This window comes from Tupaia chinensis, unplaced genomic scaffold, assembly GCF_000334495.1.
Source record: "Tupaia chinensis unplaced genomic scaffold, TupChi_1.0 Scaffold000346_1, whole genome shotgun sequence".
NCBI classification, from domain to species: domain Eukaryota; kingdom Metazoa; phylum Chordata; class Mammalia; order Scandentia; family Tupaiidae; genus Tupaia; species Tupaia belangeri.
Window position 1 is genome coordinate 1,802,137 of NW_006159840.1, and position 10,821 is coordinate 1,812,957.

The 10,821-nt window shown below is 44.1% G+C and overlaps 1 protein-coding gene and 2 long non-coding RNA genes across 5 annotated transcripts in view; 2 read left to right on the plus strand and 1 right to left on the minus strand.

The window, feature by feature from the left end:
- The window catches only part of LOC102469436 (uncharacterized), a 19,870-nt gene extending 18,483 nt beyond the window's left edge, over window positions 1–1,387 (plus strand). The window contains exons 3-4 of the long non-coding RNA XR_335124.2: window positions 886–967; window positions 1,279–1,387. This is a non-coding gene — a long non-coding RNA (uncharacterized LOC102469436). The remainder of the gene's footprint in view (window positions 1–885; window positions 968–1,278) is intronic.
- Window positions 1–10,821, minus strand: part of PRKN (parkin RBR E3 ubiquitin protein ligase) — a 1,506,714-nt gene that overhangs the window by 146,434 nt on the left and 1,349,459 nt on the right. The window lies entirely within an intron of this gene.
- The window catches only part of LOC102469144 (uncharacterized), a 6,633-nt gene continuing 382 nt past the window's right edge, over window positions 4,571–10,821 (plus strand). The window contains exons 1-2 of the long non-coding RNA XR_335123.2: window positions 4,571–4,883; window positions 9,494–9,585. This is a non-coding gene — a long non-coding RNA (uncharacterized LOC102469144). The remainder of the gene's footprint in view (window positions 4,884–9,493; window positions 9,586–10,821) is intronic.

Genomic DNA, 10,821 nt, shown 5'->3' on the forward strand with positions numbered 1-10,821 from the left:
TTTTAGTGTCGTTCCCCCCCCCCCCCATGCAGTGCCCTGAGGGCAGGGACCACGGCAGCCTTCTCTGTGCTTGGAACAATTCTTGTCACACAGGAGTGCCCAGTATTTGTTGAAAGAGTAAATGTAATTAAGAAGGCTTACAATGTAACTGAAATGCTCTTACATTTTAAGTTTGGATGGGAATACCAATTTCATTTGATTTTGCTGGATTGTGTTAGAAATAACCAGAATGGGACTGCACATGGGGCAAGGTTGGCTGGATGGCTCTAGCTACCCAAGTTATGTCATAGCTCTACAAATACATGTTCAAGTTCCAACTTCCAGTACCTTGGAATGTGATCTTATTTGGAAATGCTGATGTTTCTTGACATATCGTGTGATTGCATTCTCTTAAACCACCATAAATCAAGAATTCCGTAAGTCAAAATGCATTTAATGCCCTGGTAAACCCATCATAAGGTAAAATAATTGTAAGCCAGGTTGGGGACTATCTGTAGTGTTGTTGCAGTATACTTATTTAAGATAAGGTCATACTGAAACAGGGTGGGCTCTAATTCATGGTGGCTGATGTTCTTATAAGAGGGGAAGAAGGGGGGCCAGCAGGTGGTGGTGTGGTGGTTAAGGGCGCTGGACTCCCACATGGCTGACCATAGTTTGAGTCCCAGACCTGGTGGCTTGTTTTCTCACTTTCCTCTCTCTCTCTCTTTGTGTCTCTCTCTCTGGTCAAATTAAAATAAATGAATGAATAAATAAAATAAAATAAATAATTATAAAAAAGAGGAGGAGAAGACACATGGGGGAAGATGGCCATTGTGGTGATAGAGAGACTGCAGTATGTATCTGTGAGCCAAGGATTGCTGACCAATAGTATTTGTACCGTTGTAGGACAACTTCTCAGGGAAGAGTGGAAGACAGGAAATCCCCACTACTGGAAGCATGAGAGACATAGCATTCCACTCTCACAAAGGTAAAAAAATCTCCTTCAGATAGACCCTCTGGCAAAGGTTAAGGAGAAAACTCTTGCTCTTCAGTCTTGAGAATAAATTTGGAAAGGTAATACATGTACATTTCTCTTCTTTGGAGCTCTATCTTCCCATTGAATGAATCAAGGCTATTCTCACATCTGCATGTGTCTGTACTGCTTATGTATCTTTTAAACAAATGTGTTTCCTCTTCACAGATTGAGTACTTTGCACCAAAGTATTTCAGCTGCTGCGGTTTGCTCTTCTTTCTCTTTCAATTTAGAAGGCTAACTCAATTATCTCATTTATTTGACAGAATTCACATCAAATGAAGACGATATGAGGCCAGGATTTTGTTTTCCCTGTTGCTAAGGTGGCGGGAAAACAGCAGCAGTGATAAGTAGCTGTAATTGCTCCAACCTTTGCCAAGGTTAACGCTCTCAAGGTGTCTTGAATATAAATGCTTGTTCCTGATGTTTCCCAATTATTTTCACTTAAAAGAAATACTTTAATATATTTAGTTCAAATTGCATGATGGTAATTATGCTTCTAAATCTGATTAAGTGGCATGATAGAAGAAACCTTTGCTTCCATGAGGGGATATTTGTTGTTCAATAGATGGGTCTAATTTTCCATAGTAGGAGGATTCATATTATAAGCATGGAGACTGCCTTCTTTCATTAGTTATTTATAAAGTTCTTATTAGACTGCTTAAATTCACACAGGAGAAAAAGATAAGTTATTGTTAATCAATTTCTAATCTAATCTATCCATTACTTAGGTGATAGAAAACTATGCTCTCCAATGGGACTTTTATTCAGATTGCAAATCTTTGTCATGTCATATATTAGTTAATAAATAGAACATTTTAGCCTCTTAAAATTAGCATCTGGATTTATATAAGTTATGTCATTCCTATCCTCAAAAATCCAATCATAATTTTTCATTCCATAGTAAACAAAAACAATCTCTAGATTGAAATTGTTTTGTAAAGAATTATTTTATTTAAATTTGACCAGGGAAGAGTACATATAGAGAGAAAGTGAGAAAGCAAGCTGCCAGGTCCCGGACTCAAACCACAGCTGGTCATGTGGGAGTCTAGCACTCTTAACTACCATGCCACCTGCTGGCCCCCTCTATATTGGAATTTAAGTGTTCTCCCACATCACAATATAACCAGTTTGGCAGATGTTAATGTTTCTCAGCAATATTTTCAATTGCTTCTTCCCAAGAGCTCACAGTATCTTGCCCCTTTGAAGGTATTAGATGTAGCCAAATGACTTATGAAATCTTAGTGGAACTGATATGTATAATATGAGACCGAAGCTTTTATTGCTCATGTTCAACTCTCCATCCCTCATTCACTCCTGCTTCAGTGGCTGTGTCATTCAAGACGCCATTGTCACCAGCTGACCCCTGGATAAGAATAAAGGAGTCCCTTGCCAACCCTAATGAGCATATCTTAGGAGTACGAAGTAAATCTTGGTTGTCTCAAGCCATTACAATTTTGAGATTGTTATTGCGACAGACTTTAGTCTATACTGATTAATACATCAAGGCTTTTCTTTTGGAAATGTTAGTAGCCAAATTCTATTTTCAAGTGAAATCTTACATGGAACACACACACACACACACACACACACACACTAAAAACAAAGGGAGTCTTGTTGAGGGGCAAGAGGGGATGAGTGTGGGGAATGGTGGGGGAGGACTAGCATCCACCTCTCCTACAGAAGCCCCTAACGGTGCTCTGCAATCTCCTACTATTTCTTGGAACGTAGTGATCTAATTCGAAAGCCACATCTGCTGGCCTGTGAGCATGCATGTTTGGCTTCATTTTTTCCCACAGAGTGTTTTAGAAGAATCTAAGACAATGTTGAAAGACTGGGAGATTACACACACAATCTGGACTCCAAACTTCCCTAGGCAAAGGGAAGAGTTAGGACTCACTGGTCCCCACTGCTCCAGTGCCAGAGCCTTACCAGGTGCCACTTGTCACTTCAGTGACATGTCTGTTGTACTCAGAGAAATACTTCTCTGTTCCATATCTTTACCAAAAGTATGAAATATACACAGAAGGGACTGTATTTTTCTCACAGTCAAATAAGGAGTGCATACCTTTGTGGTGTGTGTAATACTCCCAAGTATTGAAGAGAAAGCTGTTTGTCAATGGCTTACACTCGCCATTGCACTTGTGTGACTTACAGGATCTCCATTCTGCAGTCTCTTCCCGCCCCTTCCATGTGACCCTGTGGTTTGATTTCTGAGCATGTGGTCCCTGAACCACCCAGGTCCAAGTCAGCTAGAACACTCATGAGAAATGCAGTTGTGAGTCTCCCTTCAGACCTACTAAGTCAAAGTTATAGTGGCTTCTACACTCTTCATAGGCATTGCTTTCCACCAGATAGTTCGGAGGCACAATTAAGATAGAGAATTCCTGATCTACGGCCGGTAAACTCACATATTCAGAACCCCAAGGTCTACGGACTGGAAAACAATGTTTATTCTTGTCCACGTTTAAGAGACTACTCAGAGGTAGAGATCAGATGCCAACACTTGATTTCTGAAATGCTGTCTAGAAACAGTACAACATTTGAAGCTGAACTGGGCACCGAGATGTCCCCTGAATGTACTCTCATCTTTCTCCATCCTCACTCTCGTTCATGCTGTTCTTCTGACGAAGTCCTTCCCCTGGGTCCTTATTGAAACTGCACTCCTCTTCAGGATATAGCTCAAGTGTTAATGAAAATGAGTGATTCCTTACTGTCATCTAAATTCAATCATGTCACAACCATCTTTATAATTAATTAACTAAATTTATTGCCAAAGGGTACATGTGCTCACCAGTGTGGTCAAACTATAACCCTTCTTTCCCTCCATTTCTCCATGTGTCTGGACTTTAGGCATGTCCGCTCATGTGGTTGGAGTATTTTTCAAGCCACTGGGGCTAGAATTTGAAACTCAGTTGGCCATGTGGGATGCAGCTCCCAAAACATAGTGCTTAAAAACTGCAGTATGGGGCGAGCCCTATTTTTTATTAATTTTATTTTTGTTAGTTTATCTATTTTGAGACAGAGAGCAAGCCCTTAACAGAGCCCTGATGCTGCGACATACCTCAAGCCTTCAGCCGGCCTGGATCGCAGGCACACAGGTGCTTGGTGTACTCAGGACGGTCTTCAGACTTGAACTGGGCGCACGGCCATAAAGGGCCGCCACACAGAACCGGGCACACGGCCATTAAGGGCCACCTCACAGAACTTTGTGTTTTAACAGGCACCACTGTTTGGTCCTTAATTTTTTTTTTAATTTTAAAATTTTTATTTAATTTTAGGTTTTGCTGTAGGGTGTGTACGCTTGTTAGAGAGAGAAACAGAGACAGAGAAAGAGAGAGAAAGTGAGAAATCACCCCCTGGGGGGATGGCTACACTGCAATCCCTTCTCCTCTTCTATCCTCTGGGATTTGGGCATACACACATATGCACCTGGAGTGTTTTTTGAGTTGCTGGGTCCAGAACAAACTGCTCAGTCATCCAGGTGGGGTCTGGCTGCTTTAACCACCATGGTATGCCACTGGCTGGCTCCCCGAAATTAGCTTTTTAAATAGATTTTGTTTTTATAGGGCAGTTTTAGGTTCACAGCAAAATTGAACAGAAAGTACAGAGATTTCACAGACACCGTGCTCCCACCCAGGCAGAGCCTCCTCTCCCAGGAACATCCCTCACCAGAGCGGCACAATCGATGAACTACGGTGACGTCATCGTCCAAAGGCCACAGTTATCAGGCTCACTCTTGGTGCTGTCCAGTCCGTGGGTGTGGGCAAATGCCCAGTGCCACGTGTCGACCACTGCAGTGCCGACCGGAGGAGTTTCACTGCCTACCTGCCATCTGTGCTCCAGTTGCTCACCCCTCCTCCTCTCTCAGGTCAGACAACCACTGACCCTTCCACCGTCTCCAAGGGTTTGTCTTTTCTAAAATGTTGTGCAGTAGTCCCCCCTTGTCTGCATTTCCTCTTTGTGTGGTTTCAACCATCTATGCCCAACTGTAGTCCAAGATGGAAAATTCCAGAAATAAATAATTCATAAGTTCTAAATTGCATGAGCTGTTCTGAGAAGCATGATGAGATTGGGTTCCATCCTGCTGTGTCCACCTGGGATGTGACTCATCCCTACGTCAGTGCTTCCACGCTGTGTACCCTCCCCGCCCCTTGGTCACTTAGGAGCTGTTTTGGTTACCAGATCAAAAAGCAGGGTGTATATACAGAGATAGTTCTCTCTGTGGTTTTTCAGGCATCCTCTGGGGGTCTTGGAATGCACTTCCCTGAATGAGGAAATACAATATAGCCGGACCCATGCTGTGCCATGCCTTTTCAGATTGGCGGCTTTCACTTGATAACGTGTGCTTCAGGTTTCGCTGCTCATGGCTGGGTAGCTCATTTATTTTTAGCACTGAGTCACATCCATTGTCTGGAAGTATCAATTTGCTTATCCATTCTCTAACTGAAGAATTATCTTGGTTGCTTCCAAGTATTTTTTCAAGAATGTATTATTATTATTTACTGTGCTATAAAGGGCACGAGCACTAACAGTGAGAGACAGAGGTGGGGTGGTGGGGGGGAGTGAGAAAGCATGTTGCCAGGTCCAAGACTCGAACATTGTCCATGTAGGAGTCCAGCACCTTAAACCACCATGCCACCTGCTGGGCCCTGTTTCCAAGTTTTGGCAATTGTGTATAAGGCTACTATAAATATCTCTATGAAGGTTTAGGTGTGTAAATGAGTTTTCAACTATTTTGGGTAAATATCAGAGAGACAGATTACTGCTTCTCGTGAGAATATGTGTGGTGTTAGGAGAAACTGCCCAGCTGTCTTCTGAAGTGACCATACCATTTTGCACCTCCACCAGCAGTGATGGGAGCTCCTGCTGCTCTGTAACATCTCCAGCACTGGCTGTTACCAGTGCTTTGGGTTTTTGTCATTCCACTAGGTGTGTGCAGGTGTCTCATTTTAATTTGCAATCGTCAAGTGACATTATGTTGAACATCTTTTCATGTAATTATTTGCTACCTGTATATCTTTTTTGTTGAGGTTTCTGTTCAGATCTTTTGCCTGTTTTAAAGATCTGGTTGTGGGACCAGCAGTTAGCATAATGGCTGTGTCTCTGGACTCCCATGTAGGCGACCATGGTTCGAGTCCTGGACCCGGTGGCTTAAAACTCACACCGGGCACGTGTGCGTGAGTGCCCAAGATCCCGAGAGGAGGAGTACAGAGAAGAGATTGCGGTGTGGCTATCCCCCCTGGGGGGTGATTTCTCACTTTCTGTCTCTCTGTCTCTCTCTGTCTGTCTGGCGAGCACACGTGCCCTATAGCAAAAACCTCTCCAAAAAAAAAAAAAATCTGGTTGTTAGTTTTCTTATTGTTAGCTTTCAAGGACTCTTTAGCTTTTTTTGTTTGTTTGTTTGTTTGTTTTTTTGAGAGATTGTTGCTATAGGGCACATGCACTTGTCAGAGAGACAGAGAGAGATGGAGATAGAAAGGGAGACATCACCCCCTAGGGAAGATGGCCACGCAGCCATCTAGGTCTTTATCAGATATGTCTTTTATTTTATTCTAGTCCATAGAAAGTCATTAAAAAAATCTTTAAAAAAGTGTTTCTTTCATGAACAAGAGACAGAGATAGAGGGTGAGAGAGTGAGAGAGAGACTGCACTCAACCCTAACAAGGTCTTGATGCTGTGACCCCCCAGCCCCAGCCAGCCCCGGAGCACGGCACGCGCATGCCTGGCACATACAAGATGTGGATGCAAACTGGGGCCATGTGGGTCAGCCTCACAGAGAGCTGCGCTTTACTGCAGTGCCAACATCCAGCTCTGGGACAAAAAGCCACCTTTTTATGGTTGGTTTGTTTGAAAGAATCAAGGATCCTGTTCCCAACATGATCCAGATGTACACATGGTTGTTTGTCTCCGGCCACTTTCATTTGTAACTGTGTCGTCTTCCTTCAGTTTTCAATTTCATGCTTTTGATATGCCGGAGAAACTGGTCGTTGTCCCACCTAGAATCTCACGTTATGAATTTATCCAAGGGCCATCAGCTTTCTGAGTGCTGCCCTTGGCTGGTGTGAGTCTGTAAACCAAGGGTACAGTGCCGGCAGGCAGTTCCTCGGACCACCACAGCACCGTCCTGAGCCACGCCCTTACGAAGGACACGACGCCATGTTTATAAAGTATATCGCGCTGGGGAATGCTGTCAGTGACGGGGACAGTTTGCATGTTTCAATTATCAGCCATGTGAGACACTAGTACCTTCATTATCCAATCTGGGCATAAAATTGCCTTTTTACAAGTTATATTAAAAACTGCTTTCCTGGGCCAGCAGATGGCATAATGGTTAGGGCACTGGACTCCCACATGGTTGACCACATGTGGTCTCGGGCCTGGTGGTTTGCTTTCTCACTTTCCCTCTCTCTGTTTCTGTCTCTGTTTCTCTCAGGTGAGTGCATGTGTCCTGTAGCAAATTAAAAAAAAAAAAGATGATAAATAAAAGAAATAATTCTTTTAAAAAATCCTCGCTTTCCTAGATCACATGAAGCAGCTTTAAAGTGTGCTGTGGTGGTCGTCCTTGCTAGTAATGCCCATTATGTGGCATGCAGTGTTGAAGAGTTTCTCTTATGGCAACGCATTGAATTCTCACCTTTTCAGAGAGGCACTACCACTATCCCCATTTTATAGTTAAGGATGCTGAGCCATAAGGAGATTAAGTAACTGTCAAACAAGTCAATAATAATATTTCTTCTAAGCTCATGGATGGCTTTTGACTGTGCAGAAAACCAACAACCACCAAAGGTCAGTTTCTATAAGTCAACATAATTGATAGGAAAGGACCACTTCTAACCACCTCGGGAGGTAAGCAAAGTTCTTCAGTGTCCTAAGCTCCTTGCTTACTTTCCTCTTCCAGAATCACATCCCTAACTTCAGTCTCTTTCCCACACTTAAAATCATGGGATAATGTGATCTGTGATTTATATGCATTGATTTGGGGGGATGGACATAACAAGAGTGCTCTTAAAGCAGAGGCCATAGATAAACAGCAGGGAGAAATGGGGGGTTTGGGAGTAATACCCTGACTTGTGCATGAGGCAGGTCATAGTTAGAACATGGTGCATGCTGGCTGGTACTGATGACAGTCAAGAAACATGGGAAGGGACCCGGCAGCCCTGATCTGTGTGCTCTGGGAAAGAGGTGGGAAAACGGGTGTATAACTGTTACCGGCAGATCCTCCGGAGTTCATGGGCTGTGATTCAAACTCCATCCATCACTTGGTAGTGCCTGATACTGCGGGATGCTGCCTAACAGAGGAGGGGAAGGAAAATGGCTTCACCGACTGGGCTGTGCATTGAATCGGTATAAAGCAGATCAACAGGAGAACACACATGGGAATCCCACGAAAAACAGGAGTCAAAGAAAGACCAGATGATTGACGTTGACATGCCATCCTGGGCTACAGAAAGGAAGAGGGGCCTCTGGGAAGTGGTGGAGACAAGCGAAGGGCGGCTGAGGAGGGGAAGAAAGGGGAAGAAGGCTGCCTTGCTATGCAGATGAAAGTCTGGGCTGAAAACCGTTACCTCCTGGAGGAGCAATGTCTTCCAGATACAAACTTTTACTAGTCTAGATTCCCACTACAGATGTGTTTCTTTTACAAAAGGGCAGCTGTTCAGAGCGACCCCTATGTACAGTTTCCCAGAATATGCAACTCGAAACAGCCACAAGGGTCATTTTGGCGAGGCCTCTTCTGGTCTCCTAGTAATATTTGGGGGTGGTATGTCTTGAGCTCCAGCAATTGCTTTAAGTATCACTTTCTTCTTAAAAAATTATTTATTTAACTTTATTTATTCATTCATTTATTTTTAATTTGATGAGAGAGAGAGAGTGTGAGAGAGAGAGAGTGGGAAAGCAAGCCGTCAGGACTTGAACCATTGTCAGCCATGTGGGAGCATCCAGCATCTTAATCACCATGTCACCCACTGGTCCCACGTCTCTCTTTATTTTAGGAGAATAGTACTTACTCTATGAGTTTGCAGTGAGTACTGATTTAGATAATATATATTCAATCTTTTTTTTTTTTTGCCATAGGCCATGTACACTCACCAGAGAGAGACAGAGAGAAGAAAGTGAGAACAAATCATCCCCCAGAGATGATGGCCATGCCATAAACCCTTTTCCATTCTACAAATCATACCCCAGAGATGATGGCCATACCATAAACCCTTTTCCATTCTCTTTCAAGATTTCAGGCATGCATGCACACGTGCCCCGGTGTGATTTTTCTAGCCTCTTGATGTGGGATTTGAACTGCAGTTGACCATGTGGGAATCCAGTGACTTAATTACCACACTACCTACTGGCTCAGATATATTAAATTTTAAGGACCATGTTTGACAGAAACTTCACAATACAAGGGAAATCTTATTATTATCTTATGGATGTTAAAGAAACTATGTTAGTGACTTTCAGGGTGTGTTTTCTGGCCCATGGCAGATAGCAATATGTGTTGAAAATGCAAACTGATGTCACTTGTAGAAGAAGGGACCGGAATCCAGCCTGACCTGGCTCCTGTTTACGTCGACTTGGTAAGTGCATGGGCTGCTGCTGTGCCAGGGTGGCAATTAATTCCTGGACATGATCCTGAAGATTTTTATCTTTTCTGAACAAATTATAAAACAATCGCACGGAGTGGCCAGCACGCGTGGACTCTGCTCTGCTTGACACTGAGCGCTTTGGTTAGATGACCTAGTTTACCCTCACAACAAACACAGGGTAAATGCCATTTTGTCCTAAGTCACCTTTGCCACCACCCCATTAAGCTCGGTACATGTTTTAACTCATTGAATTGCTACAGTAACCCAGGAGGTGGGGACTTCTAATTACCCTCATTTAACAGAAGTTTATGGAGGTGAGCTGGCTGGCCTGGAATCAGGGGCTACTGGCTGGGGGCGCTGGGGTCTCTGACAGGCGCTCTGCCTCCAGGGCCCTGCTCAGACTGCTGCACTTGTACAGTGCTCACGAACAGAAGCTGTCTGACCTACACTTGTAGATCTGACTCACTGCACCCCAGGGTGGCTGCCAGACAAGGTCAAGTGTGAAAATCCTTTCCAAACCCACTGTCAGGAAAGGCGTGCTCCCCCCAGGACTCAGTGTGCACCTGCTCTGACAGGGAGTGTGTCACCAGCCAGCCTCCCTTTCGGACTGGATTATCTGATGTCCTCGGCCTGGTTCCAGCACTGCAGGGCCTTGGCGGACTGTGTCATGCGTTCGCTTTATGCATGATTTGGATTGTGAACCTTGACTTACAGCTGCTTAATTTATCACGTTTATGCTGCAGCATCAGAAAAGGCATCACGACATTTTCACTGCTGTAGCGATGACATGGGTCTAGAGGGAGATGGGATTTTCATATCGAGAGGTCGAAAGTGCTAAGAAGGTATCTGTTGAGGATGACGCACATGGCGATGTCTGACTTGACTGACATGTGACACGTGTGTGCTTTGAGAAACTATACTGTAGGCTATTAAACGTACAGCGATCTAATTGAAATTACGAAGTTAATGATAGAAAAGGAAGATCTCTTGGAGGAGTCCGACCCGGCGAGGCCCCAGGATCTGGCTGAGCCCCCCGACCTTTGACCTCCGCTTCCGGTCGGATCAACATGTTGGCAAGACCACTGTTGTGTGCCCCCCGACCTTGGAACAAAGCTTGGGTCAATTAGCATGTCAGCAAGGCTGTTTGCTATTTGCTCCAGAAACTGTGGCAGCCTTACTGGGAAGCGACCCCCCTCTGGCTCCCCAATATACTACTATAAAAGAATT